The sequence below is a fragment of the Delphinus delphis genome, chromosome 4 (assembly GCF_949987515.2).
Source record: "Delphinus delphis chromosome 4, mDelDel1.2, whole genome shotgun sequence".
NCBI lineage: Eukaryota > Metazoa > Chordata > Mammalia > Artiodactyla > Delphinidae > Delphinus > Delphinus delphis.
In genome coordinates, this window is record NC_082686.1 from 60,361,807 (window position 1) to 60,389,641 (window position 27,835).

General features: G+C 41.3%; 1 protein-coding gene across 20 annotated transcripts in view; it reads right to left on the reverse strand.

Annotated features, from left to right (window-relative positions):
- Positions 1 to 27,835, reverse strand: part of ZBTB20 (zinc finger and BTB domain containing 20) — a 797,904-nt gene that overhangs the window by 48,396 nt on the left and 721,673 nt on the right. For 19 of the 20 annotated variants that reach the window (XR_009519244.1, XM_060010675.1, XM_060010674.1 and 16 more), the window contains one exon: positions 3,038 to 3,138. The gene's annotated coding sequence lies outside the window, so the exon portion shown is untranslated. Of the gene's footprint in view, positions 1 to 2,079; positions 2,106 to 3,037; positions 3,139 to 27,835 lie in introns of those variants that run through there. The other variant, XM_060010683.1, reaches the window with a different exon arrangement.

Consider the following 27,835-nt stretch of genomic DNA (forward strand, 5'->3'; position numbering starts at 1 on the left):
CCTTCTTTCTGTTCACGTGTTTGTCACTGCTGCTACTACACTATTAGCTCCTCTTGAAGGTGAGGGTCAAGCAAGCTACACTTGGCCTAGAGAAGCCCATCAAACCTGAGCACTACGGTCTATTCATTGAAACCAACCTTGGCACTCTATCTTATCACGTCTTCTTACGATTTATCCTTTCACCGCTTGGTCTAATGTTCTCGGATCCATTTAAGATGTTTTCATGATTAAAATATTGTATTCTCTCAATTTTTCAACCTTCTTGGCAAGGTTGATTTATAATGTTTTTCAGTATATTTCTCCCTCACTGTATCAGTCAGGATCTTGGCAAGAAACAGATGGCACACTCAGAGGTTTTAACTGAAAAGAGTGTAATGAAAGGACTCTCTACTGGGGTACAGAGGAGGTTAGGGAATCCCCAAGGGATGGTGATACACCAGGGACTAGCAATAGTGTGAGGTTGTTAATCTCAGCTTTAAACTGCTAAACTGAAGGGGCGAGGAAAGGGGTGGAGTTCCCTAAGTCTAGTCAGAACTGGAGTAGGGAAGGGGCTGGACTCATAATACCCTGACCCCACTCTCCTCCCACTCTCATGTCTCTTGCTGATGCGTCCTGTTGCCTAAATTCAAAGGGAAGCCAGAGGAGAAGGCAGCCTAGGTAACGTGGTCCGGAGAGGTCGGTCTCCTGGGCCACGCATCAGGGCAGAGAATGTTCTGGGGTTTTGTGTATGTGTGTCAGGGGTGAGGGGGAGATGAATAAGCATACCTATTTTCCCCCTCTCCATCTCCTTTACCCTTTTCTTCTCAATTATACTTTCTGGAAGGAAAGACACAGCAAATCGAATGAAATCAGTTCTCTCTTAGTGTCCATTTACCTGTTTTGTCTATTTGTAATTTATGGGGGAAGAAAACTGAACATAAGCTATGTGAGAGCAAGGATTTTTGGTTTGTTCTGTTCGGTGCCACACCCCTAGTGCCTAGAACAGTGCCTGGCACATAGTAAATGCCCGGTAAATTTTAGTTGGCTGAGTAAATATACTCATGTCTGCTGTGCCAGATGCTACATACACATTATCTCATTTAGTCATTGCAACAATCCAGGTAGGTAGGCAGGTTGCCGAGCCCAGTCGTGCAGGTGGTGTGGGAGTGGGTAGGCTTTAAAATCTAACAGTCACTCTCTCCTTACCCACCTCCAGGCCTTGAGACTTCACCCAGGTATTGTGAATCCATAGGGAGGGATACGTTTATAATTAGTCCACATTTTTATACCATATTCACCTTACTGAATGAAGGTTTGCACCTATCAAGTCTCTGTAAGTTTTATTATTTCTCTTTTACATATGAGGAAGCTGGGTTTCTGAAAAGCAAAGGCTGCAAGGATTAGAACTCAATTTGTCCATTCTCTAGGACCTGCAAAACATGAATGCAGGCACTGGAATTCTGCATAGAGGAAATATGTCCAATGGCACAAACAGCCCGGCTCCCTTGTGGGCTTCCCGGAGATTTTTAGGAAATCTTAGCTCCTGATTTCTAGGTCTGGTTATGCGTTCTCTGCAGTACAGGAAGGTAGGAGTGGCAAAGACTCTCTTCCCTCCCAAAGGATAAACCAGGCTGAAACTTTGGAACCAGGCTGCATCCCGGTGTGCCTGTGATACCTGCACCGGCAATAGTTACTCTGTGATGAAGAAAAACTCAGAAAACTCTCCAGATGTGGGGATTTCTAACGCATTCTTTCGCTTGAACTTAAGGACGAATGAAGGTGCTTCCACAAGCAAGTTCCTTGCACGGGTATGGAATGAGGACACTCTATTTTTGACCCTTTGTCATGTCTTTAGTCCCCAGTCCCTCGAGCACATTGGTACTGTAGATCAGCCTAATGGTTCCCACCTCCAACCTGGCCAGGCAGGCCTGCCTATTGCCTTCATATCCGTCACCACCAATTACAATTCAGGTGACTGACAGCATTAAAGGTAAAATGCAATGCAAAATAAAACAACACAAAACTCTGACTTCATCCCTTTGGGTTTGATTTATGCCAGAATAGTTAAAGACGTAGAAAATATGAATGTGAAAATCCTACCTGAAGCCTGAGAGGGATGTTAGTCTCCCAGGTTTGGCGTTTTCCAGTAACAGAAATGTCTGTAAAACACCATCCCGTTACCTTCCTCACACCATATAGGAAAATGTGTAAATATAACAACCAGAATGAGTTTTTGTTCTAAAATGTATAATTATTTTGCATGCATAGCCTCTAAGTAATTTAAATTTCTGGCTTTTCTAGTAAAAGAGAGCATATATTCATCTGTTACTTCTAGCAATGATCAATGAATACTTGATGTCACTCTTTCATCAGTATTTTTCTGTAGGCATCATAGCTCCTACCCCAACTTATTTCTGCAACTTGACTTGCAAGGGTTGTACTTCTACGTAAATGTCTGATGTGGAGGGAACTAAATCAAGTACTCAGAGCTATGCATCCAGAGGGCAGAGCTGACCTGGGCACAATGGTTTGAGATGTGGCCGAAGAAGCCCGCAGCTGCAAGGGTGGGTGTTGGCCCCCTTGAATAACAAGGAGACCACAGCACGGGACACAGATGCAGCTACATCACAGGTGGACACAGGCACGGAAAGCTGGCTCTCGGATGTGTCCAGCGTGGCGTGAAATGACAAGCTGCAGTGAGATTCAACAGAATGGCAAAGAAGGGTGATGAGAAGCAAACAGATAGGGCTGGAGCTGCCACCGCTTCAGGCAGAGGCGCAGATGACCAAGCAGAACAGCACCGGTCCCCGCAAGGTGCGCTCAGATGCAGCTCAGCACAGCCACCCCGCGAGGCAGGCGCGATGCTACCCAGGGAGCGCACTGCAGGCTGGAAGCGGAGAACCAGTGCAGGCACTTCAGGACTGAGTCTGGTCACCTGGCTGCACCCAAGAGATGAAGCCATCTAAAATTTCATCTGCTCTTACAATTGTGTGAGTTTTTTAAAAAAATTAAACAAAGTGAACTAAGAAGCCTTTCATTGGAGGCATAATGTACTCACAGTAGTTTTCAAATAAATGGTGTCACTCTTCAGGTAAATCACTCCAAGGCTTGGGCCTAGTGCAGATGTTCATTGGGGCAGGGAGCAGAGAGCGGCTGCATCTGGATCAGACAAGGAACAAACAAAGATAAGGCTGTTAAATGAAGAGGTGATGCTGATCGCTCATGCTATAGAGCCAGAACCGTGGGACTTGGTTGAGAGTCGGGTCCTGCAGTTTGCACCAGAGAACAGTGGGTCAGGGGAGGGAGAGGGAGAGGGCGTTGTCCAGGTCCCCTTTGCAGTGTTTCCACCTGACTGCCTGTCTGGTGTGAAGCTGTTAACAGCACCCACCAGTGTGGAGCTGACATTGTGATCCTGAGTTGGAGTTGAGGTGGAGGGTGAGGGTAGGGGAAGCCTGGCCACAGCGGACTCTTCTTCCAGTGTTCATTCCACCGCAATCACTCTCTCATTGCTGCTCTGAGATTCTTGCCTATCTTAAAAACGCCCACTGACCTGGCCATGTTTCTGAGCTCTTGCCTTCTCTCCACCCTTCACTACAGCCTCTGTTTTCTGCCATATCCTCTAACCCCAAGGAGTTCAGCCTCAGGGGCTACAGAATGGACCCTTGTCTGTCTCAGAGCCTCAGGCCCAGAGGTCTTTTCCCAGGACTTTCCCCTTTGGCCACACGGCGCCCTGATTACCACTTTATTCTGGAAACTCTCCTCCCTTCTCATTGGGACGCTGCATCATCTTGACTTCCCGCTCTCAGTTCTCTTCTGCCTCTTCCACTGGCCTGCCTTCTCTCTCCTGTTTCCTAAATGCAGACAGGCCTCAAGACTCTCTCTCTCCTCAAGCTTTGCCTACACAGCCACCCTCCATGGCCTCAACAGTCACTTCTCCATAGAGAACACCCACATGGCTATCTTTAGTTCTCGCTTGTCTACAGAGCTCCAGACCTGAATTCTAAATAACTACTGGTTATCGGTTCATTGATTCATTTGCTTGTTTGTTCATTCATTCATTGTTTACATAGACTCTATTAGGAACCTAGAAAAGATGAATAAGATGGGGCCTCTAACTCTGAGAAGCTCACATCTCCATCATACACTGCACAGGCACTTCTAATTCAGAAAGTTTCCAGCAGAATTCATTGCCCTTCCCTCAAAATATGTTGCTTCTCCAGCCTTCCCATTTCCTGCTACTGGTACCATCTTTGTCCAGTTACTTGTGACTACAATCGAGGCGTCTTCTTTAGTTCCTCCTTTTCTTTCATTTCCCATATCCAATCAGCTACCAACTCCTGTGATTTTTACTCAGGCTGTGAATCAATACTCACTTTTTATCCCAACACCTATTGATCCTTTTATCACCTGTTGCCTAGACTTCTGTGAGTGCCTCCTAACCGGCTTCCCTTCCCTCAGATCCTCTTTACCTCTAGTCCATCCTTCACAACAACACTACATTTACTGTTCTAAAGTACCATTCTAAACACATTACTCCTTTGCTCTTTGCTTACTGGATTAAATGCAAACTTCTCAGCTTGGCATTCTAGGCTCCTACAATATAGCCCCAATCTAATTTCTTACTCTTTTTTTCTACAGTGCATTCTACACTGCAGAAGTCCCACTTGTTCCCACCATGGTCATGGTCTTTCCTCCCCTTTCCCAGTGTCTACATAGAGCTTCTTTAGGGGTCATCCAAACACCACCTCGCTTATGAGACATTTTCCAAAGGAAAGTGCCCTTCTCAAATCCTCAAGCACTTTTTGCACCACTCCCTTCCCACATTCTATGGACTCTAATAATTATTTGTGTAATTTGTCTCCCCCCGCCAAGCTTCTTGAAGGCAGAGGCCATTTTTACTTTGTACCCATAGTGCGCAATGCTTTGAACACAGGTTAGTGCTTAGCTGATGTCTGCTGATTCAGACCCCAAATAGACAAAGCAATTTTGAGAAAGAAAAATGGAGCTGGAGGAATCAGGCTCTCTGACTTCAGACTATACTACAAAGCTATAGTCATCAAAACAGTATGGTAATGGTATAAAAATAGAAATATACGTCAATAGAACAGGACAGAAAGCCCAGAAATAAACCCACATGCCTATGGTCAATTAATCTATGATAAAGGAGGCAAGACTGTACAATAGGGGAAGGATAGTCTCTTCAATAAGTGGTGCTGGGAAAACTGGACAGCTACATGTAAAAAAGTGAAATTAGAACATTCTTTAATAACATACACAAAAATAAGCTCAAAATGGATTAAAGACCTAAATGTGAGACCGGACACTATAAAACTCTTAGAGGAAAACATAGCCAGAACATTCTCTGACATAAATCACAGCAATAATTTTTTTTGATCCATCTCCCAGAGTAACGGAAATAAAAACAAAAATAAACAAATGGGACCTAATTAAACTCAAAAGCTTTTGCACAGCAAAGGAAATCCCCCTGTAAAATGAGGGGTTGGGGTAGATGAGCTTTAAGGTCTTTCCATAAACAAAATGAAAACACAACCCGCAGATTGGGAGAAAATATTTGCAAATGATGTGACTGACAAGGGATTAGTCCCCCAAATTTACAAACAGCTCATGAGGCTTAATATCATCAAAACAAACAACCCAATCAAAAAATGGGCAGAAGACCTAAACAGACATTTCTCCAAAGGAGACATACAGATAGACCAGAGGCACCTGAAAAGATGTTCAACATCACTAATTATTAGAGAAATACAAATCAAAACTACAATGAGATATCACCTTGCACCAGTCAAAATGACTATCATCAAAAAATCCACAAACAATAAATTCTGGAGAGGGTGTGGAGCAAAGGGAACCCTCCTACACTGTTGGTGGGAATGTAAATTGGTACAGCCACTATAGAGAACAGTATGGAGGTTCCTTAAAAAACTAAAAATAGAGCTACCATATGATCTAGCAATCCCACTCCTGGGCATATATCCAGGGAAAAACATGGTCCGAAAGGATACAGTTCATTGCAGCACTGTTTACAATAGCCAAGACATGGAAGCAACCTAAATATCCATCAACAGAGGAATGGATAAAGAAGATGTGGTACATATATGCAATGGAATACTACTCAGTCATTAAAAGGAATGAAATAATGTCATTTGCAGCAACACGGATGGACTTAGAGATTGTCATACTGAGTGAAGTAAGTCAGACAGAGAAAGAGAAATGTATGATATCGCTTGTATGTGGAATCTAAAAAGAAATGATACAAATAAACTTATTTACAAAATAGACTTAGAGAACTAACTTATGGTTACCAGGGGAGAAGGGTGGGGAGGGAGGGATAGTTAGGGAGTTTGGGATTGACATGTACACATTGCTATATTTAAAACAGATAACCAACAAGGACCTGCTGTACAGCACAGGGAACTCTGCTCCACGTTATGTAACAACTTAAATGGGAAAAGAATTTGAAAAAGAATAGATACATGTATATGTATAACTGAATCACTTTCCTGTATACCTGAAACTTTCACAACATTGTTAATAAAGTATACTCCAATATAAAGTAAAAAGTTAAAAAGGTTCTAAAATAAAAAGTTTATTAAAGAAAATAAAAGCAATAAAGATGCTTGCTTAGAGTCATGGAAGCTGAGATTGAACTGGAAAGACCTTAAAGCTCATCTACTCCAACCCCTCTTTTTTCAGATGAGGACATCAAGGGAACTGACTTGCTCAAGGCCACATCCTTACTAGCAGCTGAGCAACGACAATTGATAGAAAAGGTCACTAATCTCTGAATATCTACCAGTGTTTCTTGGCACGAATAGACCCAGCAGACCATCAGCAGTGACCAGACCAAAGAGAGTGAGGGGTTGGGTGCATAGCCTGCAAGGATACACTGGGTTCCACAGAAAGAAAAACTTTGTTTCACTTATTCACTTCAATAAATCAAACTAATAAATGTCCTTTTATAGTTAACTGATGTTTAAAAAATAAGGGTGGGTTTAAAGAACAAGGAAGCACACTTCTTAGCATTACCAGAAGAAACAATTATGACAATACTGCAAGTACCACTGGGGTGATTCAACTCAGGGTGAAAAAGCAGAATGAAGAAATTTCTCATGCTTTGGAAAAGCAGTGGGTTCAGCTGAAGTTCTTGGTGAGAACATGCTGTGGTAAGTCTATGGTTAAATTCATCTTATAGAAACATAGGCTATTGGAAATCTTGCTATTATGCCACACGAATAAATCTTTTTCCACCTCTCTTTGCCCAGTATTCATCCTATAGGCTGGTTTAAATTTTTACTTATTTTCCTTTCATTATATCACCAATCTCCTCGTAGAAAAGGATAGATGACTGCTCCCAGGTCTGTTCTAATTTTCGTCCCTTGTTCTTCTCTTGTGGTAGATGAAACATTAATTGTTTAATCTCCTCTCTAGCCTCATTCTCAAACAGAATCATTTTCTTTCTCCTGAAGATGTAAAGCCCAACAAAACACGTTGTGGGGATAACAGTGTTTACCTAGGTGAGGAAAACAGACTTTTCCAGGGGATCTCAGGAGATTTTACTTGTCCAGAAAAGCTCAGCTCTTAAATGCTAGCCTCTGGCCCTACAAGACTTCACCTGTCTCCCCCAGGTGAGCACCTTACTCACTGTTACTCACCAGAGGAGAAACGGGGTACTGGTCATTATATTCTCTTTGGCCAGTATGGTGGAGCCATGCTATGCATTGAGAGATCCATTAAATAGTAACACCCACGTAGACAGCAAATTGGGCTCAAGAGTTCCTCATAGTTCTTTTTTTTTATATAAGCAGATATTCATTTTTAATTATTATTTATTTATTTATTTTTGGCTGTGTTGGGTCTTCGCTTCTGTGCGAGGGATTTCTCCAGTTACGGCAAGCGGGGGCCATTCTTCATCGCGGTGCACGGGCCTCTCACTGTTGTGGCCTCTCCCGTTGCGGAGCACAGGCTCCAGACGCGCAGGCTCAGTAGTTGTGGCTCACAGGCCTAGTTGCTCCACGGCATGTGGGATCTTCCCAGACCAGGGCTCGAACCCGTGTCCCCTGCATCGGCAGGAGGACTCTCAACCACTGCGCCACCAGGGAAGCCCAAGAGTTCCTCATAGTTCTTACTAAACCATCACATGGCTGGACAGTTATCAACCCTTAACCAGACAGAGCTTCCTTCTCTTTTCTTCCCTTGGCAACTACATTAAAACGATAAAGGAAATCACTGGTCGATATGTCTAGTACATTGCAGTGAGAAATCACCTGGAAGCATACACACCCATTGTGTAATTACATAAGTACATTTTAAGTAGGTCTAACATTCGATTTAAATTGTGCATTTTATAATTAAATGGAGACATAATCTTTCTGTCCTTTAATCACACTCCTCTTTCTCAGCTTCACATCCTCTTGCTATGATTTTCCTTTCACTTTTGGGCAAATTGTCACCTCTATCCTTATTTCCCTCTTGCCTTAGCACACACCCGAGGGTTTTTAATTAGAACTATTGCATGGTGTGTCATATTTCATTACTTAAAGAGTAGTTATACTCTAAAAAAGACTCAGTGAAAATGACTTGAAGAGGTTTCATATTTATCCTTTTTCAATGGCGTCCATATCCAGCGTACTCAGTTTTTAAATCAAAAGGTAAAAGGCTGCTGGGGTCATACATTTTTCCCAGAATCTGGAAATCCAGCTATTCTCTCTGCCACTTACATCATCACTGTAATAAAGACTCTGCCCTGGGAGCCCAGCTGGCAAGGTTCTGAATGATGCCAGAGGCAGAAGAGACAGTGGGTCATTTCCATTCCAGACTGCTGTATTGTTGACAGCTCTGCAGATCTGTCTCGGAAGCCCTTAGAGAGCAGAGCTGTTATGTAACACACTGCCACAGATTGCTGCGAGGAACTTTCTGTGGAGATCTCATTTCAGTATGGCCATTCCCCTTTGGAAATCACACCAAATCATTCTAAAATGACAGATGGGGCTTCTCTGACAAAGGCTTACAAAAAAGATAATAGTAACAATAATTTGTTAGATGTCTAAATGTTGTTAGGGACTGCATGAGGAATTTTTATGTGTAAGTTCATTCTTATTTAATCCTCACAGCAATGTTGTGCTGTAGGTGTTAGTATACCCATTTTACAGATGTGGAAAAGTGAGACTCAGAGTGCTTAATAAACCACTCCAAGATTAGAAAGCTGTGGGTATTGAGGCCAGAATTCAAACCCAGATCTTTCTGACTCTAAATCTGTGCTTTTTTTTTACTACACAACAACTGCTCCAACACAGTATGGACACATTTCTAGTTCCCACTGTTATTTCAGCACAAGAAACAGGTTTATGTTATTTCCATAATGGTTCAGCGTTACTGAAAGAACTGGGAGTACAGATCTCAGGTGAAGGAACTCTTTCAGAAACTATCAATAAGTATAACTCCTTCCTAGCTTCTTTCTATTTGAAGATGAGGATGCCTTGTACTTGTTTTCTCAAACTCTAATGAACAAATGAATCACCCAAGATTTCTGATTCAGCGTGCCTGGGGATGGAGTCTGTGATTCTACAGTTCTAACAAGCTCCCAGGTGATGCTGATGACACTGATCTGGTACCACAGGTCCTATGTCTGACACTCACCTTCCTACTGAGGGTTGTTTTCAAAGGAGCAGTTCAAGCTGAAAAACTTGGCTAACAGCTCACATGGCATGCCTGACTTCTGATTGGGCCAGTTTGTCAGGTCATCAGGCATTAGACATAATTCAAGGAGTTTCTGGCACAGAGCACATCGTGAAAAAAAATCATTTCTGGATCCCACAAATGGAAATTAAAATGATAATGTCTCTAACATATGAAGTTCCTATTTTTTTACATTATTGTTATTTTTAACAATAGTATCTGGTAATACTTCAAATAACACCTTTCCTCTGAGAAATTCAATGAGCTTTATTAACCTTAATTGTCTAACAGCGATTCCCAGGTGTAGAGAAAGCTGTCTCAAAGATCACAGTAAATTTAAAATTGTTCACTTCCCTCCTTTTTCACCCCAAATGTAGTGATGAATTAGTGTTGAGGGGTTACTAATTGGCAAAGACCCACTAGCTCATAATTTGAGGCACAGGAAATTTCATAAAGCAAGGATAAATGCAAGAAATAATCAACAGAGAGATGGTTGTGAGTGCAGAGAATGTTGGTGAAAGAGAAAAGGAGAGCGTTAAAAAGAAGTAAGAGTAAGGAAAGAAAGAGCAAAATCATAGAACTAGCTGCATGACCTTGGATGAGTCATTTAACCACTAGGTGGCTCAGCTTTTTCATCTGTAAGAAAAGGAGGTGAATTTTATGATTTTAAAAGTCCTTTAAAACTCTAATAGTCCCCTGAGAAGAAAGATGTGGGAATTAAGTAGCTCATCAACCTGTTAAACCACTAAACCTGTTAAAGAAATCTGTTTGACTTTTAACTTTTTAACTAATTACCTGAAACAAATTCCCAAGTCTATATTACCAAACCCACCTCCCTGGAAACTGATGAGAAAACCATTTAATGAATAAGGCGCCAATCATGGCCAGCAAAACTAATCAGGAACCCCATCTTCAGCTTTTTGATGCTACAAGAAATGTTTTACTTTAAAAAATTTTAGCTCCTTAATTAATCACTAGTTAATACCCATGTCCAGAAGAAGTACCTCTGGTGGCCTGAGGACCTCTGGGATAGCCCTGCCAATAGAAGGTCCCACTCACTGTTTGTCCCTTTAAATCTATGTTAATTTTCTCTACAGGGATCTTGATTCCTCTTTGACAATTAATAATCTCTGTTCATAAGAGTTGCACATCCCAGGAGCCTTAGTGTTGTCAGGTACAGTTGATTTTTGTTTTTAAAATAAAAGATCTTTGGGACCAGGTGAGAGAGAGATATATAGATATAGATATATACATACACACATACATATGCATATATACACATATATAGGTGTTTATACATATGATGATACTTTTTCTGGTTTTAATGAATACCTGGTGATGGAAACCCCTTCTCTAAGTCATTTGATACTGGAATCTTCCGGTCCAAGAAGGCTGCCGCAGGACCTGGTCATAAGGTCACTTTAACCTCCGTAATGAGGATTCCAACATGAGAACAATTTAGGGTGCAGCATGTTATTTGGTGTTATATCAGAGTTATCTATACTTTGCCCCTCGCACTGAGTATGTTTTCTGGACTAATCATTACATTTGTGGCTAAATGGAGAAACATCAAAATGGCATTAGCCAGAAGAACACATTGTCACTGTCTCCAAAATGAAAGTCACTTCCCTCTTCCTGCTTTCATCACCTCCATAGTAATCTGGCTACCCGTATTAAATGCTTACTGTGCAGCAAGTCTTGTGCTTGGCACTTTTTGTACATTATTTAACTTTATCTCTTACACTCACTCTTCAGAGATGGGAATTATATTCTGATTTTATAGATGAGGAAGCTGATGTTTAGGAAAGGTGAAGTGTTTTTTTTGCCATAGATCACGAACCTAGAGGGTAACAAAGCAGGGCTCTAGGGCCAGGTTTTAACCACAATGCTTTGGGGCTTAACCTACACCAAGCTGTGATCACTAAACTACTGATCTCCTGCCTTCATTTCACTGCTGTTTATTTGAGGTCCTCCTCATAGGCTTATGGTATTAGATTCTCCATCATGGTCCACTAATGTCTTCTTCAATCTTTTTTTAAACTTTTCCAAAACCTTCTATGCTTGATTTATGTTTTCCCTCCCTACTTTCATTAATATGTCAACCTAAAACCCATTACCTTTTCGACAGACCTTTATCATCATCTTTTCCAGCTATTTCTTAGCCCTCGTTCTCATTCCAAATTACTCTTTTTTTTTTTTTTTTTTTTTTTTGCGTTACACGGGCCTCTCACTGTTGTGGCCTCTCCCGTTGCGGAGCACAGGCTCCGGACTCGCAGGCTCAGCGGCCATGGCTCACGGGCCCAGCCTCTCCGCGGCATGTGGGATCTTCCCAGACCAGGGCACGAACCCGTGTCCCCTGCATCGGCAGGCGGACTCTCAACCACTGCGCCACCAGGGAAGCCCCCAAATTACTCTTTTGAGGCCTCACATTTGACCTCAAGTGTTCTAACCCCAGCTTGAGAATTCCCCTTCCTTAATGCCTAAGGAACCTACTCTTTTCACCTGGTCCATTAGTAGGCTCCTGCTGGCTTCACCGGATGTTTGTCGAGTCTGACCTTACCCCGTGATCAACCATTTCAGCACTATTCTCAACAACTCGCCAGATTTCCTTGCTCCCCTGGCCTTCTATGTACAGGGCCTCTTCTCATGTTATTCAGTTATGAATCCATATCACCACTCACCATTCCCTCCCACTCTCAGTACGAAACTCTGCACACGCATGCCATCTGTATACCCGTACTCCTTGCTCAGTGTTGTTTCTGAGTACAAGCCTACAGTAGTTTTTCTTCATACGTTTTACTTTATCAAGTCTCATTCCTCATTCTCTTTTTCAGTTGATGACCTTGCCTCCTACATTAGTAAGAGGATCTAGAGCATCCAGTGTGGTACGCTCACTGACTGGCTCTCATCTCCTTCTCCAATATCTCTGAAGTTGTATCATTTTGTTTCCTCAAGATATATCTTTACCTTTTTCTACATTCTCCTCCTATCTTGGAGTTTATCCTCTCTACTTCTGGTCTCTATCCTTCCCTTTGGTTCCATCAGTGATATCTTTTTTTTTTTTTTTTTCTGTACTTGAAGACAGAAAAAAATAGTAGTACTATTAGCACTTCATAACAGTACTAAATTAATCATAACAGTACAGTGTTTTTCCCTGTCATCTACTCCTGCCCTTCAAAATCTTTACAGCTGGTATATCTCAAAGTGAGTTTTATAGAACACTAGAACCTCAAGATGAACCTCAAAAAAAGTTTGTTGGTCACACAAATACAGGAAACACAGAATACTATATGTCTCTCTTACAAACTCATAATGCCCATAAGGATATTAAAGGTGTTGAAGACCCCAGCATTGTCCAAACTTACTGGATTACAGAACCATCCCCCACTCCCCCATCTTTCTACCGGCACATTTATTAACTTCAGAATATGCTTAGAGAAGATGCTTTAATGGATTTTCCCTGGCTCTAAACTCTTTAGCTTGGGTATGTTAGTCCACTGAATCTGTATCAAATAAGCCCTCTCAGATTTCCTTTCCATCAATACTCCATTTGGTCTAAACTGGTTAACTTACAGAATGTCAGAAAGACTAAGCACGTTCGTATCTCTGAGACTCTGAACATACCATTTTGGCTGCTTGGAAGGCCTCTATGACCTTTTTGTTATCTAGGCCTTTCCTTTCTTTCAAGGCCTGTATCAATCATGTATCTGTTATGAAAACTGTCTCAGCCCATGCTGACCTCTGCTACTCATTTAACACTTAGATAAATGGTTGTAGTTTAACCCCTGTGTCCTCTATCACTGGTAAGAATGTAAATTCTCTAGGACATAGACCATGGTTTACACATTATAAAAACTCCAGCACCTAGGGTGGCCCTTTGTGCAATACTAGGGGGTTATAATCATGTTATTAGAGGCCGTGAACAGAAATAGTTAACACTGGGGCATGTTAGGTCAAAACTTGATTTCTGTAGCTATGGGGTCAGTTTAATATGCTAAAGGCCCAGGTGAATGTACCACCGCCTTGTGGGGAAGAAACACCATCCATTATTACCATCATCACCTCCACAAATGGTAACATGTATGCTTTGGGGAGATGAAGGCTAGATCTAGAAGAGCAAAGGCAGCTCTGTTCTTAGGTGAAGATGAGACTTTGCATTAGTTGACTCCAAATGGAGAGAAGACTAAAAGAATCTAGGACCATCAGAGGACCCATGAAAGGAACCAGTGGAACAAATGCCTCTTTACCAATGAGGAAATCATCATTCATGATCATTAAATCGTGTACCTGGATGATAAAGGAAAGCCTCTTTTCCTGCACAAGGAAGTCGGTCTTGTGCGAGGATCCACTGCTTATCACCACACCTGGGACACAGAATATGCCATTCTGCAGGGTAGCAACCACCTGCAGGACGTCAAAGGACTGAACGTGCTCCTGCCTTCCAGGCATCTTCCAGCCTCTATCTCTTTGGGTCAATCTGGAGACACGTTGCATTGACGAAGTTAAGACAGCTCGGCTGCCGCTAGCACAACATGTTACCCCCAAACAATGAATTCCATCATTCCTGTAAAGCTCTTTTTCTGCCATACCACATAGACCACTGAGAAATTTTAAGTCTCAGGCGAGTGTGCAATAACCAGATATTAAGGGACTTTGAGTTTTTCAGATAAAATGTATTCTGAAGTTAGGACTTAAAGGATTCCCTAATAGTGAGTTTGTAGTGAGGCTAGGACTAAACATTTGGTCTCTTGATGGCCAGTCAGGGAGTTTGGTTATGAGAGAAACAGAGTATAGCTTTCTTTCTTAAAACTGCAGCAACATGTGATTTTCACATTTTGGTAGAGGAGAAAATGAATTTCATTAAAGTATAGCTTGTGAAGTATTTTGCTATCTTCCTGGATAAAAAGTGGTATACAAACCAAAGATTTAATTGAAAACTATTTATAAGTTAAAATGTTTACTTAGGCTTACTTCAAAATAGGTATATATTGTATTATATAATGTATGAAAATAGTAGCATAATGGTAAAAATGCTATAATAGAAAATTCTGTGTTGGTCCTTAGTTAAAATTCATAACAATGTATTATTTATTATTAGTGGTAATCAATAATACGCATTTTTAAAACTGGAATTTTTATTGTGGGAGATTATTGGGTGGGTGAAGCTAAATGGCTTAGCTAATTTTCTGTCATGTCCCTGCTTAGAGTTGCTTTCTGAACAATTTACACACTTGAGAGTAAAAATGAAGGGTAGCCTGACTTTCGAATGTGTCACAGGCCACTGGGTCAAGGCTGTTGCTTTCTGAGAGCCATGGGCAGTTTCTGCAGTAAAGTATCTTAATTTCTTCTTTTTGTTGTAAAAATAGTTTACTTTTATGTTCTTGGTGAAATTTGAGATCTCTGCATCTCTCTTCTGATGTCGCACGTGGTGGAGATGGGGGGATACTACCGGCAATCTTTGCACTGATTTAGACCCATCAGAGCTTACGTGGTACTTTCATGGCCACTCTTTAAAAGTGAGTTCTCCCCACCACGAGTTGCACAGATGAGAAGTCTGGGGTGAGGGAGGGAGGTTTAAGTTGCCCAGCTAATGAGCAGAAGAGCTCAAATCTAAAAACCATGGTTTTCAGCAGAAAATCCTTTTTTATCCCCCAAAATGCCATGGCTGCCAACAAGCTTTGTAGCAAATCCGAGAAGCAGAGTACTAGATGGAGAATCAGAAGAACTACCGTGTCTTCTTGGATCTGATAAGTACTAGTTGTGCGATCATGGTCAAGTCACTAACTTTTCTGAGTCTTATAAAATCATAAGCAAGGAAACAATGAATGACATAATTACCTTCCAGCCATAAAACCTCTCACCTGTAAAATGGTATTGATTAATAATGTGCTTGGCCTATCTCCCAAAGTTGTGAGGCTAAAATAAGCTGATGTATGTGGAAATGCTTTGCATTCTGTGAAGTATTGAATCAGTGTAGAGTCTCAAAGAACAGCTACTGCAGGAATTAGGAAAGGGCCCCATGTGTGTCCACAAACACAGCCAGTCCACTTCCATTCAGGTTTGAGGAGAAGCTGTACTAAAGCGCTGGCAGCAGCTCAAATCTCACTCCATCCTCTCCCCTTCCAGCGCGCTGCAGTGTCACTGGAGCAAAGTTACTTGAATGGGTGAGCCAAACACTCGAGTTCCAACTTTGCTGAGTAGAAGCCACAGAGAATTCTGAGCCACAGTGCAGGTAACAAGCACTGTTCCTCCAGGTGTGTCTGAAACACGGGGGAGACCCTGGGGAGTGATGTACAGGAAGCTGGGGAGGGAGGTCAGACATCCCTGCTCCCGAGGCCCAGTTTTCTCTTGTACACAGCTCCAGCCCACATGATTTCGCCTGGTAGTCCCAGGAGATAGAACAGACCCAGAAAGAGCGGGAGCCTCCTCTCCTGATAACCTAAGTGCTCTGATTGAAAGGCAGAGGGTATCAGCAGAGTGGCTGTACTGAGTCGGCATTGATTTCTCCAGCCTTTGTCTGCGTCTGGTTTCTGTCTCGTTTGGAGGTGGTTACTGTTACTACAAGCAGCATGAATCATGTCTCTGTTAAAAAACAGAGCTTCAATTGTCTTATATAACCCCTGGTAACTGCAAGTCTAATAATAGCAAGCCATTTACAGGTAGGGAGTCTGTCTTCTCCCAGACATACACGCACACACTACTTCCAGTGCCTCACAGTAAAGTGAGACAGGCAGCAGAGGGAGAAAGGGGACAGCACGATTGACTTTTGGGGCAATTTTAAAACATATTGAATAATCATGCATCGCAGGGCCTGATGACCAACATGTTTAACTAAACTAGTTTTATAAACTGCAGGAATCAAGCATTCTTCTTCAAAGTATTCGAAACAGCAAGGAATCCAAACACGCCAGATAGACACCTTCTCTAGCATCCTATTACTGTATAAAACCCCCAATCTCCAGCGATGGGAGGGTGTGCAGGGGAGAGGAAGAAGGTAGAAGTTTCACCAGATCTGCAACTAGCTTGCACCAGATAGGTTTCATTTTCCAAGGACTTTTTCTTCTCTCCTTTTTGTGTGACCAGATAGAGATATTTCAAAGGTTCTTGGCTACAGTCATTGCATAATATTCTAGAGAGTGAAAACACTGAAAACATGGCTGCAATGTCCCACTTGTCAGGCTATACCTTGTTGGGTACTGTTATCTGAGCCACTTTCTTTGGGAGGGAGAACCTTGTATCTGAAGACCTGTATTTCCCCCATGAGCATAATCTCTGCCTTGTAAGACAAGATGAGGTCTTTTGTACATGATCCCCACTCCACCACCCGTTAAAGTGATGACCAAGAAGCAAAATAAAAGGACAGGCTGGAAAAAAATGACTCAAAAGTTATGAATGTAAGTTTTTCTTTAAACCACCCATCCGACTGAGAAAAAAATGGCTCTAGATAGCAAGTTAAAAAGTGTATGAGGAAAAAATAATCTAAATTTGTAACATGCATGTCTCCATTTCCTCACTGCCTCATCATGGCCATCCTAAGAAAAATCACTGCAGGCTATGTTTTTGGAGTGTGCATTCCCAGGAGCCCAGTAGCTCTAGATATCATAGAAGTTGGACCAGGGGAGGACTTCATGGAAAATTACAGAGAGAGGCTACATCCTGTCACTCATTTGGGCTAGGACCACAGATGGAAAACTTCCTTCTCTGTTTTGACTGTTCAATAACATGAAACAGTGGACTCGGCTAGTTCAAATCAAAGAATGCCCTAGGACACACCTACTTTAAGGACCGGCACCTGGGCTATGCTCTTCAGCTGTTTAGGAATGCAGAAAGGCATATGGATATAGTTATAAGTCAAAATGGTTATGTTGCCCTCAAAATAGTATTTATTCTGCCTATTGCCTTTTGGAATACTCCCTACATCCATAAGCAAAAGAGTTTTGAATAAAAGGAGGAAAGAAGAGAAAGAAAAAGAAAAGAAAAAGAAGAGAGGAGAGAGGAAGAGGAAGGAAACTGACTAATGTCCTGTTGTCCCAGCCTGCAAACCTGGCAGGAGTCGATAACAAAGCCTCTACCACTGCTGTCTAGTAGTACTTGCTACGTGCCATGTGGATACGGTTTCTGAAGGAAATGAGTTCTAGATTTTCCTCACAAGTATCCAAAAGCAGAATAGTAGGGATCTTGACCACTAAATCACCCCACATAACAGCAGTGGAATGTAGCTGACGGGGCGAGACTCTTATTTCATTCACTTTGTGAATTAAATTGCTCTTTGAGTTGGTATGCTGGTGAACTAAATGTTTTAATAAAAACAGCCACGAGACACCACAGTTTCTTTCACAAAAGACTTTTCCCTCTGACTACTATTGTTGAATGATTCCTGCTGCTGGAAGAGCAGATAATTTGCCTCTTCTCCTTTTCGTGGTCTCAAAAGCCAGGCTCTTCTCTGCATGCGTGAAGAGATTACACTCACCTGGTATTTCAGGGCACTATGTCAGCCAGTTCCTTCCCAACGGTGTGTTTGGCACCCGAGCTAGGACTTGGTGGGCCAGACACATTTAAAATGTAAGAGTGGATTATTATATTGTTTTGTGCTGCAACAGTAAGAGTATTTCTGGATTGTGGCTGACAAGTAGATCATAATAACCGTATGTGGTGCAACAAACCACAAGACATTGTATCAGAAGCTCAGAGGTAATATTTTCAAATGACTCAGAGATTTTTTTGAAAAAGAAACATGATGGATGCTTTTTCCCCCTTTCAATAAGCATTTATTGAATGCCTAATGTCAGTGACGGACTCTCTATTCACAGAAGGGAGCTGGGCTACACCAGACTCTCACCATGTTCTTTCTCTTCTAACACTGAATGAAATATCAGTAAAACACAAAGTACAGCCTTTTTTCAACCTGATAGGCAATCAGTATGTAGTAACTGGCCATGCTGATGAGAGCAGGAGCTGGTGATACTAATGGCAGTGGGAAGGACTTCCTTACAAAGGCACCTCAGTTTAGGAACATCCAGGGACAATTCAGAGGGGATGCCGAAGCAGATCTGGTCTGACCTATTTATGCTTTCCAACAAAGGTCTAGAACTCTAGAAACCTTGAAAGATCTAATAATACGATCATGCCATTTTTATAGGAATGATAGGATTTTTGATGAAGAGGCATCTATATTTATCTAGTGAGCTTCTCTGTATTTGTAGAACACTCAGAATACTTCTGAGAACCCATCTTAATTTTTAGAACTGTTTCTAAGAATCCAGCAATTTATTATTTTAAAATAAACTTCAAAGCAATTAATTAAGAAGCTTGTTGATAATCAAGAGACACAAAGCAAGGCTGGTAGGATAAGACAAAGTTAGAGTTCTCCAAAACGACTGCAGAGAAACTGAAGAAATGACAGTGTTGGGCTGGAAGGCATCTGCCTGTAGATCAGATGATGTGGGTCCCCAGCCATGTTTGTCAACTGCTGTAGATATTACAAATCATCAAACTTCTCCTGAGTCTCACTTTTCACCTATTTAAAATGGGAGTGTTGGATGTGATGGTCTTTAAGATTCTTTGCAGTTGTAGCATTTGATGAGTTTAAAGTAAAAAAAGTAATTCCCCCTTCCTCCTGTTTTGGTAAACAGGTGGCTTTCCCTTCATCTGTGTCTATGTGGTTTGCATTGGGTTTTAGGTTTCCAGGTTCTAGAAGTCACATAGTAAACTTTCAAGTCATTTTTCCTTGTGTACATGATAAAATGATAGTGGAATAACTCTCTTTCTTTCCATATCCATGTCTCTTCTCAAATCAGACTTACACGCCTAACATTAAAAACACAATCATTCCATCACTGACGAAGATTCTTCTCATCCTCATCACAGACCCTCACTCATGCTCATGCAAGCTTATCAGATTGGGTTATTTCTATATTTATGTCCCGGCTATTTTTTCTCTTCCAACTTGTTTATGAAATCCCTGGTAAGCATAAAGCTGCAAAAACAAAAACAAACAAATAAAACAAAACAGCTCTGTTTGAATAATTTACTTCAGTTAAGGGAGTATAAGAAAACATTCTAACACTCAGGGGAAAAAAAGCTTTAAAAAATACTCCTGCCATAAAAAGAAACGAAATTGAGTTATTTGTAGCGAGGTGGATGGACCTAGAGTCTGTTATACAGAGTGAAGTAAGTCAGAAAGAGAAAAACAAATACTGTATGCTAACACATATATAGGGAATCTAAAAAAAAAAAGGTTCTGAAGAACCTAAGGGCAGGACAGGAATAAAGAAGCAGACATAGAGAATGGACTTGAGGACATGGGGAGGGGAGAGAATGGACTTGAGGACACGGGGAGAGGGAAGGGTAAGTTGGGACGAAGTGAGAGAATGGCATGGACATATATACACTACCAAATGTAAAATAGATAGCTAGTGGGAAGCAGCCGCAGAGCACAGGGAGATCAGCTCAGTGCTTTGTGACCACCTAGAGGGGTGGGATAGGGAGGGTAGGAGGGAGATGCAAGAGGGAGGGGATATGGGGACATATGTATGCATATAGATGATTCAGTTTGTTATACAGCAGAAATTAACACAACATTGTAAAGCAATTATACTCCAATAAAGATGTTAAAAAAAAAAGTACTAGAAAGACTAGTATAGTGGCCACTCATATACCCAACGCATAGATGAAAAACTTACTGTTTTGTCACAAAAAAAAACACCTCCGTATCTTAGAAAAGACTAAATAAAATGTTATATCAATGATAGCTTCATATGTTGTTATTCTTTTTCATTATATAGAATGCTACATATGGGGTTTATAGTCTGTTGTACAGATGTGGGTATTTTTCCCAATCTTTCTCAGGACACTCTGCATCCTCGAAGCCAAGAAGGTTCAGGGCTTGCCGAGCTAGCTTTATATAGACAAAGGAGCCACAAAGAAAATCCAGTACCTGGAGCTTACATCATATCCTGCCTAGGCACTCCATTTACTCATGACTCGCTCTTTCCCATCTGTGTCCTGTTCCTTTGCTGGTTTGACTCCCTTCACCTAGGATGCCCTCTGTTTGCCTCCCTTTACTGCTCAAAATTCCCCCTATCTTTCAAGACCCACATAGCTCAAGCCCCATTTCCAAGAAGCAACTTAGGTTGACCCAACTTGGGACCCAGTGATAATTTTCATGGCTAGCAATCGATAATTATCCCTTGTAATAACTGGAGTCACTGAGAACACGTATCTAAGAAGTTCTCAGAGAACACCAGAGAAAAAGGTTGTAAAGAGTTGCAGGGTCCTCATAAAAGGGAAAAAAAATGCTAGCTTTAAGAACAGGACCAATATAGAAGCTGTGGTACAAAAATTAAAAGTGGTAGCCTTGTAAAGAAAAGTTGTAATTTGTACAGAAAGGACTTTTTTAGAGTTGACTTTTGTTTTTTTTAATAAAGCAAAGGATATTCTTTCTTAAAAGTAAGAGTTAAGACACTGGATATCGCAATATACAGTATCATGAAGTTTGATTGCACTAATTATGAAGCTAAAATATCAAGATTTTAATAGAAGGAAAATGGGGCACAGATTAATAAGGCAAAGACAGAGGTGTGTGTATAAAATCTGAATTTCATCTCCCCCCAGTCTCCCTCAGTCTGACGGCCACACCATGCATTACGATCAACTCTGCCAGTACCTAGCTGGGCTTAAGTGATGGGCCATGATACATTCTGATAGTAAAAGATAGAATGAAGCTAAGGAATGCTGGATGCTGTTATACATGTATATGATTTTATTTATGTGTATATTTTTATATCTATATATACAAACATATATATTTGTATGATGTTTGGCAACCTCACCCATGGTATTCCTGTGAAGTAGGCATGTGGTAAACATAATTAGCCCATTAAACAGATGGTAGGGCTCTGGCATATCTCACCATATTCTAAAATGGTGGAGCTGTGAGCAGGGACTGGAGAGAGAGTGCAGTTTGATATATGGGTAACTGCAAAGCTCTGTGAATTGCTACTTTCCTGAAGACAATCTGGGTAGGTTGCATTTGGCTGAGAACTGGGGATGGTTTGGGAAGATTTAAAAATATACAAGGGGACAACTTTTCACATTCATTCAGATATAGTATCTTCATTTTCACTTACTAGGGACTTTTTTTTTTAAACAGCTTTTTCTCTTAACTCATCTGTGTTCCAAGCAAACTCAAATTGCCGAGTAGATTAAAAAAAAAAAAAAAAAACAACAAGAAAAACCAAACCCTACACGTCAAGTAGAAACACCAGGCAAATTTTTTTTTTAACTGTCTTTACAAAGTGCACTCTTGGAAAGGATCAAGTTGAACAGAGGTTTGGTACCATAAATATAAACACACAGCTCTCATTGTCACTCAGTGACCAGATATGCACAAAAGCACATGTGATGAACTTTTACCTGGCTGAATTATGTGGCCATGGCATTGCCACTCCATGGTACAGCTGGCTGCAGAGAGCCTGTAATCAAATATTCTAGCCCAATTCTTGGTCAGTTGAAATAGGGGCTAGCAGAAGAGAAAGGGTTACTAAAAGTTAAGAGTCGAATTTACAAATGTATTTGAACTGGCTTCAAGAAGACATGAAACATCAATACATCTGGAGAATAGAATTTGCAATTGACTGTTCTTTACCATCTGGTCTCAAGAACATTTTCTGCTTGGAAGTTGCATAAGCAATGAAAAAACACACAAACAACTTCCTGTACCATGCTTTTGGTCACTTATAATGATGCATTACAAAGTAAGCCAGCTAAATATGAGCGACTCTGCCTTACTCCAGATGACAAACACAGTATACAACTAAGACCAGCGACAGAGAACATCTTTATTTTAAGAGATCTAGACTAGAAAAATATTCAAGAACAAATATCCTTCCTTCTAAGGTATTTGTCTTGAGTAGTTTTGGCTAGATTGATTTTTTTTTTTTTTTTGGCAGTACGCAGGCCTCTTTCACTGTTGTGGCCTGTCCCGTTGCGGAGCACAGGCTCCGGACGCGCAGGCTCCACGGCATGTGGGATCCTCCCGGACCGGGGCACGAACCCACGTCCCCTGCATTGGCAGGCGGACTCTCAACCACTGCGCCACCGGGGAAGCCCTAGATTGATTTTTAATGTCACTACAAAACCATGTCTAATTTTTTCCAAATTAAAAAAAGAACAACAAAAAGAGCTATACTGGGGAATGAAATGTTCCATATATGTTTCTTTAATGACATAAACTTGCCTCTTTAAGCAATAAAATATATCTTACGCTTTTTTTAAATAGAGAAATTTTACATATCTCTGTTTTCTTAAACAGAGTAGGCTGCTATCATTTACATTTTTTCTTATAATACAGGGTTATCCTTGTGAATACCCATTGCTCCTATTTTTCAGAAATACACTTTTTTTTTTCTCTTGAGAATCAGCCTCATCTCTCTCTGCTCAGTCTAATGGCCTCAGTCTAATGATCCACTGCCATAGCTGGTTGGTGTCACTGTCCCAGTTATTAAGACCCATCTCCTTCCAACCTGTTATGCTATGTATATTTTCTACTCTGCTTAGGATTGGAAAATTAGATAAGTGAGTGCTATGGAGACAGTATTGCCTGGCAGGGTTCGGTTGGAAACTTTGGGACGCTCATTTTGATGTTTGAAGGTCTTCATTTATTTATTTGTTCAGGGTTGTAATTCAGAAGTCTTAACTGCAAGAAATCAGACTTCGAGTTGTACAACACCAACTGTGACATTTATGCTCTTTTATTGCAAGGGTTTTCATTTTCAAAGAGTTGCCCAGAAATCCATTCTTGATCACTTTATTTATAGGTCTCTGATCCATTCCATTTCACTCCCTTGATTTCTGCAGGCAATGGAACTAACATGATAACACTGAGAAGTAAAGAAATAGCACATTTTTTAGGATAAGGTGGGATAGTCTTGGTAATTGACTTCATAGGGATAGAAGCAAAAGTATATGGTCAAGTTAGAAAATCTCTCTGGACTTCCCATTTTTTCCTAGATTTTGAATGGGACTCTGGCCTTACTGGATATTAGAAAAACACTAAAAAATTGTAAAGTTATTTATGTTAACTTAAGCATTCAGAAAAGTAACATCTGATCATCTTTTTCCCCTTTCCCCTAAAGGAGAAATCACTGTAATTCAAAATCTGTGATATTTGGGACAGGGATTTTGTTGAAATTTACCTTTTTTCTAATCTCTGAAAATGGGACTTCTAAGTAAACTAATAGTGTTAAGATTGTTGGGAGGGAGGGAGAAAGGAGAACCATGTTTACATATAGGAGGGGAAAACGAAAACTTAAAATATTTAAAAATACACATACCTGATAACGCTACTGACAATTCTTATTTATTGAAATCAGTGCTTAAGGAACTCTACCTGTGGGGCTCCCCTGGTGGCGCAGCGGTTGAGAGTCCGCCTGCCGATGCAGGGGACACGGGTTCGTGCCCCGGTCCGGGAAGATCCCACATGCCGCGGAGCGGCCTGCGCGTCCGGAGCCTGTGCTCCACAACGGGAGAGGCCACAACAGTGAGAGGCCCGCGTACCGCAAAAGAAAAAAAAAAGAAAGAAAAAGAAACTCCACCTGTGAACACTTTGAAATTTCAGTTCAAACCACATTAAAATATTCCATGATTCATACTTTCAGCCAATTCAGATTGGTCTCTTTTTCCCAGTTTATCCCAACTGGTGAAGTTTTACAAAATAAACATCTTGAGCTTCCTAGAGTTACATTTTTACTTGTTTGACTTATTTGCTGATTTTTGTAATGTGCTTATATGATAAAAATTCTATGTAAGTGCTAGGACTATTGGTTAGAGATTATTTTTGGATCAAGAGAGTTTGCAAGAAACTGTCAATTTTGTAGCAGCCAAGGTTATGCAGACTAAAGCAGAAGTTCGGGCATAAACTGTCTTCCACCCGTTCTCCACAACAGCAGCTGAGGACATGGTTGACGAGTTCTGAAATTCATTTACAACATTGCTAATCTTTTAGGAATCTTATAACCTTGCCTGAGCTTTCCATCATCACTGGAGAAAGACCTTGACAGAATTAGAACTGGTCGTCATGGTCTCCCTTCCTTCTAGTGATCCACTTTTTCTTTGGTATTGGAACAGTCAAAAGACTCCATGTTTTGAAATTCCGTAGAAGACTTACGATTGAATAATTTTCTCACATCTCTGTTTGCACTTTCGCAGTCTGGTTGTGTTGATTTGTATCTCATAAGTAGACATTTCCTTTGTTGGTTACAAATCAATGCTACAGAACAAACCTGCCAGCCCATTCCCACCTCCCCATCCCCCCTTGCAGTTTGAAAATCAAAGCGCAGTTTTCTTTTAAAAAATTAATTTAATTGGTTGGTAATATATTAAAAAAAGAGGATGCCCCAGAGTTAAAAAAAAAAAAAATCCATGGGAAATAGAGCTCCTCCCAAGTGGATGGCTGTGTCTTCTACCACCTAAAGCAGGGACTGCCTAGTGGCAGGGAGGGCAGCACCCAGCCCCATCCTCCTGGTTTGCTCCCTTAACCCAATCACTGTCCTCACCTTCACACCCCACAAGGCTGCCCAGAGCAGCACACTGTGATGTCACAGTCAGATATGATTTCATGGCAGGGAAGAAACAAAAAGGTGGGAAAGGTTGAATGTATTCTGCTTTTATTCAGATCTTCTAAGAGGGGGCAAAAGGGAAGATAATTTTTTTCTAGGAGAAAAAGAGCACAAGCTTTCTCAATGTGAATGTGAAAACTCAGTTCTGAAGATACCCTGGCGCTTTTACCCCAAGTGGATAAGCACGAATAAAGAAGCACAAAGAAGTACTATCATTAATCTGAAGGCTCTTGCCTGCACTTAGCTACAGGTGGAAAGCAAGCAGGCACGATTTGATCTACCTAGATTAAAAGAGCAATTTTCTGTCCTCTTTTTTTCCTTTTAAAAATAGCCAATCGATTTTGGCCTAGCTGTTGCTGACTGTACCGGGTCCATTTTCATACACCACTGATTAAATGGTATGCTCATGGCTGAAGGCACTAGAGCGGGGACAAGCAGAAGCTGCTGAAGGAATGGGGATGGAGACCAAAGGCCATAGCTCAGAAAAGCCACAGGTTCATGCTAGTTCGGTGCTCCGTGAAGGTCACAGTTACTAGCACTGTACTGTTGATATAGCTCATTTTAGACTTGGACTAGCTGAAATATAATTCTGGGAGTTTGAAGCCTGGAATTCATTTAGCTTTTTAAATTCTGACCTTAAGTACCAAAGGAAAAGAAAAAGAAAACAAAGTCCTTTTTTTTTTTTTTTAAATATGGATAGGGAAAATATTGTGTCCTAAATTGCAATGGCATCTGACATGAAGATGGGAATGTACTTCTCAGGAATCAGCTTATTTAACTGTTTTATGAAAAAGTTATATTTTTATCTGTTACGGAGTTAGAGTCATCTACCAAAAGAGGATCTAGTTGTTTTGAGACCTTGGTGGGTAAAATTACGTGAAAACGAAACACAGAATACAGGACTTTTATATAGGGTTGACTCTATGCTGGGATTCATTGAGCAGCCCTCTGAAAAGAGAGATCTCTACTAGTTCTGGGAAATAACCATCTTGGTTATGATGAGAAAGTACAACTTTAACCAGAATCTGTGTGGCTGGAAAAATAAACTCTGGAGGGATTCTCTCAGATCACTCTTAGAGAGACCCAACATCCACAGATGTGTCTTCAGAAAAAGGCAAGTCCACCTGACAGGTGAGGCTATAGCTCAACAGTAGATCTGAGGACACAGGGACTGGAATTAGTAAAATCCATTTCTAAAAATTGAACCTACTTTTTTTTTCTTTCGCCTACTGCTTCCTCTGTCCCTTCTCTCTTTTTTTTTTTTCTCTCCCATTATTGTTTACTTAATTTGAATCCTGGCCTTAATGCGGACAGAACAGTATCCAGAGGTACTATTAAGATAAGAAATTTCAGGAAGAAAGATTTAATGACGGGCTTAGGAGTTTCTGGAGGAAGAACAGAAAATTAGAGAGAAACGAGAGAAAAACTAAGAAGTTAAATATCAGAATCAGCACGATGGCTGAAGACAAGCTCCTGTGAGACACAGCCAGCCGGCCTGCATTTTCCAGAACAAAAACAAACAGGAAGTAACAGGGCCAGCACCCCTCTCTCCTCCATTCCTCCCTCCCATGTAAATTGCAGGAAAAAAACGAAAATGTGTTCAGATTAAAAAGTTTTCCTTCAAAAGCTGGAAACTGACCAAAGTAAAAGAAATAAGAGAGCTGGTTCTAGCAGGTAAAATGCCAAAGAGACATCATATTTTGGGGGCGGGGGGGGGGAGAGAAACTAGGGATCAAACGCACACACAGTTTGGAGAAAAGTCAGGGTCTATGGGTAACGAAGGGTGAAGGCAGCGGACAGGTGGCAAATCAGAAGTCTGGAGGAGAGAAAGGGCTTCGTTTTGGGCAGTCATTTTCTGGAGGAGGGGTGGGGAGTGCTAGGGAACATGACTACTCTTGGGGTGCAGGGGAGACAAAAGGCTGAGAGGAGGCCAGTGAAGGAACTAAACCAGGGAGTCGTCTGGGGGCACTGATTCAGGTTGGGGTTCATTTTGGATGGTAACAAGCTCTCAGAACATGGCTTTGAGTCTTAGAAAAAAACGTCGCTGGAACAGATGGCTACTTACAGGGTTAACAACACACTAAGCTCTTCCATTTCCAAATCTGATGCTGAAGTCCTGCCTAGAGCAGCAAGCACGTACATGCAAAACATCGAAACTCCACAAAATGTGGGTTCGGGGCCAGAGAGGAGTTGTGTGAAATGTGCCACCTTCTCGTGCGCACCCCAGGACAGCACAGCGCTCTGGCAGGGAAATCGCCAGTGAAAGCGGAGACGTCCAAGCCATCCCACAGAGATAAACCACCCCAGGTCCCCAGCGACTTCAGGCAGCAACGAGGACGGTTTTCATGTTCCAAAACTAATTGGACAGTAAGGAGTGTCTGTAAGAATAAAAGGGGGTGGGAGTGGAGGATGGAAATAAAAGGGGAAAAAAGTGTCCTTGTTGAAAGTTTTAAATTACAGGCTCAGTAAAAAACTGGCATTCCACCACATCCGGTCTAGTTACCAAATGGAAAAATAGGGTCATTAACATGTTTATTTGAATT